Source organism: Lagenorhynchus albirostris, chromosome 5, assembly GCF_949774975.1.
Source record: "Lagenorhynchus albirostris chromosome 5, mLagAlb1.1, whole genome shotgun sequence".
Taxonomy (NCBI): domain Eukaryota; kingdom Metazoa; phylum Chordata; class Mammalia; order Artiodactyla; family Delphinidae; genus Lagenorhynchus; species Lagenorhynchus albirostris.
The window spans coordinates 114,193,018-114,196,694 of record NC_083099.1 but is presented as its reverse complement, the minus strand read 5'-3'; positions in this window follow the sequence as shown (position 1 = coordinate 114,196,694).

The following is a 3,677-nucleotide window of genomic DNA, read 5'->3' as shown; positions in this document are numbered from 1 at the left end:
TGGGAGGTAGGGAGATGCAAGAGGGAAGAGACATGGGAACATATGTATATGTATAACTGATTCACTTTGTTATAAAGCAGAAACTAACACACCATTGTAAAGCAATTATACTCCAATAAAGATGTTAAAAACAAAAAACGCTGATAACATTAGCTAATTGGTCCAGGTGCAACCCTATGCATTTTGATTTATTTCCTGTGACTCAACCACATGCATGTATAAATGATTTTCAGCACACCCGTTCTCATTTCTCAGACAGGTAAATAGAAAATAAAAGCTTAGAAAAGTGAAACTTCCACTTTACCGTGCTTATACCAGTTTTGAAAGATGTGAAAGGGAAAAGGGGGAGGAAGGGAGAGGGGAGAAAGGAAGAGGAAGAAGAGAGATGTCAACTAGATGTCTGGGCAGATGATTAAGGTGACAAAAATTGTAGCATTAATACCTATGAATGCCTGGTTCAGTGATTTTATAAACATACCCAGACTTAATGAGGCTCAGAGTTATTGAAAACCACTAATCAATTTTGAAGAATACCTATATATTAGGCGATGTCAATGTATACTCGAGAATTCTGATATTTATAAATTTAGCATTTATGTTCTCTTTTTTAATATAAATTTATTTATTTATTTTTGGCTGTGCTGGGTCTTCGTTGCTGCGCGTCGGCTTTCTCTAGTTGCAGCGAGTGGGGGCTACTCTTTGTTGCGGTGTGTGGGCTTCTTATTGTGAAGGCTTCTCTTGCTGCAGAGCAGGGCTCTGGGCACACAGGCTTCAGTAGTTGTGGCACGCAGGATCAGTAGTTGTGTCTCGTGGGTTCTAGAGCGCAGGCTCAGTAGTTGTGGCGCATGGGCTTAGTTGCTCTGCGGCATGTGGGATCTTCCCGGACCAGGGCTCAAACCTGTGTGCCCTGCAATGGCAGGCAGATTCTTAACCACTGCACCACCAGGGAAGTCCAACATTTATGTTTTCAACTACTGGTTTGAGACCCAAGAATCTATGACTTATATTCATTTGTGATTTTCCTGAGTCAGCAATTTTACATATAATCTGAGAATGGGAGTAAACCCTTCTTCTAGCGTGTGATCTTAGTGGACTATTGTCACCACATTCACACCTTTAAATTGGCTCTTCACTCATCATTATCATGCATTTTACAGGGGAAATTATATGCTATGATAGTATCCAATGATTTGATGGCTTGGTATTCCCTATAATGAAAAAAATTCCTTTCCCAAGAATCAAAGTCAAGGACTTCTCTGGTGGCACAGTGGTTAAGAATCCGCCTGCCAATGGAGGGGACAAGGGTTCGAGCCCTGGTCCAGGAAGATCCCACATGCCGCGGAGCAACTAAGCCCATGCACCACAACTGCTGAAGCCCACGTGCCCTAGAGCCCATGTGCAGCAACTATTGAGCCCACGGGCTGCAACTACTAAAGGCTATGCACCTAGAGCCTGTTCTCTGCAACAAGAGAAGCCACCGCAATGAGAAGCCTGTGCACTGCAACGAAGAGTCACCCCTGCTCGCTGCAACTAGAGAAAGCCTGCGCGCAGCAACGAAGACCCAACGCAGCCAAAGGAAAAAAAAAAAAGAATCGGAGCCAATTGTGTACATAAGCAACCCCCTTCTAGCAGACAAATCCATTCAAATCCAAAAGTATGTCTGTTTAGAGAGACTAAAATTTGGAGAGGGAAAATTGGATGTTTTCACAGGGTAATGTGGAGCTATGTCAACTGATGGCTTATCCTCCACTCTAGGAATTTATCCAAAGAACTTTGGCCCTTCAAATCAGAGTTCTGGTTTCCCTGCATGGTGTTGGATAAACACTGAGAATTCATGCTCTGCAGTGTTCTTTTTCTCTTTGAATGACCACAAACACCATTATGTCAAGTCAAGCAAAGTATGACACGATTGACTAGCCTGCAATTTTCTTTTATATCAATCACATTTCAGACATGTCTACTGGAGGCTACACCCTGGTCACCTTGATCAGACACAGGCATATCCCAGGTCCCTACCATAAACCCATTTATAAATCATCTCTCAGGGTACAGGCTGTTAACTTCAGCTCCCCTTGCCTCTTATTACTGTAAGTTGCTTGATCTTTTTTCTGTTTCAGTATCAGAGTGAGACTTTATTCCTAAATTCTGAGGCCTCCTTTATTTGGAACCACTGTGTTCCAAATGAAGTTGTAGGAAAAAAATGATTTCAATATTTAGACAATATTCTGTCTTTGACTAATTTAAGCCCTTCGTAGAAAATTAATTTTACTAATTCAGTAGCCAAGAAAATTGAGATTGACATAAATAGAGGCAAAGAAAATGACATAATACTAATAGACATTTTGCCTGTACAACATAACAATCTTAAAGGCTTTGCTTTTTTCAAATGTTTGCATCTACTTTTGGACAGGTGTTTCAATTATGGGGATAGAGGTTGGTGTCACTATATACTTTAGTTACTTCAGTTATCTATTACTTTGTAACTAACCACCTCAAAATTTAGTTTAAACAATGTTTGTTTTGTTTTTCTTCATTATTCTGTGTTTGGCTGGGCTCAGCTACATGGTTCTCCCCATGTGTGATTGGGTAGAGTTATTCATCTAGGCCTGTGTTAGCACAGCGGAGGCTGGATGTCCAGGAAGACCTCATTCCCATAGCTAGCAGTTGATCTTGGCTGTCAGTGGAGCAATTGTTTGGTCTCAATGTGGCTTTTCTCTCTCCAGTAGTCAAAACTTGCTTCCTCACATCATGGTAACTGGATTCCAACAGAATGAAAGCAGAAGCTAATAGACCTCTTAAAGCCTAGATTCATTCTCACCATGTCCTATTGATCAAAGCAAGTCATGGGACTAACCCAGACTCTAGGGGAATGGAAATAATCTTCAACATTTAGTGAAAAGAGAGGTGTATGCATGTAGGAATGGGCATAACTTTTTTTTTTTTTACAGCTGCCTTTAGAGATAACTTCTAACATGAAGTTGTCATTGGAAGGAAAGGACAAAGGCTATACAACTATGTATGTTGAAATCAGGGAGGCAAAGAACGTATTGAATTCTTAACAACTTTTCCTCCTAGTAATCCTGATATAAATTGTTTGATAAAAGTTACTCCAAATTATCTTCTCTAGAGCTTGAAGTAAATCTTCAAGTCACCAGCTTAGTTTCGTGCTTTAGGCATTTCCCCAATTTCTCATTTCTTGAAAAACGTCTGTTCTTAGCAAAGAGGTTTTCACTAAAACGCAAAAGCAAAAAATGTATAATTTTCTCTATTTAGTAGAGATTTAACTAAGAAAACCAGCTATAAAAAAATGTGTATCCAAACTTAGTAATTAGTTAAAATATCACTGAGTTCAATCTATGCAGATTTCTCCTAACCCAAAATTATATACAGCAAATAATCATTAACTATAGATCCTAATAACTTAATATCAGTCCTGTCTTATGTAAAACCTAATCAAACAAGTCTTAATTCTGAAAAGTTCATAACAAAAACATCTAGTATCTCAAGAAGGTTCTACTTTAAAAAATAAAATTAAAAAAATAAAACTCATGAAGAGCTTTCTTACTCTCCAATGTTGTGTTATTTGAAAAGAATGTTTTTTGTTTTTTTTAATTTTTCTCCAGGAAGTAGGACAAGCCTGGAATCACTCAGAGCTACAAATCCCAAAGACAGACTAC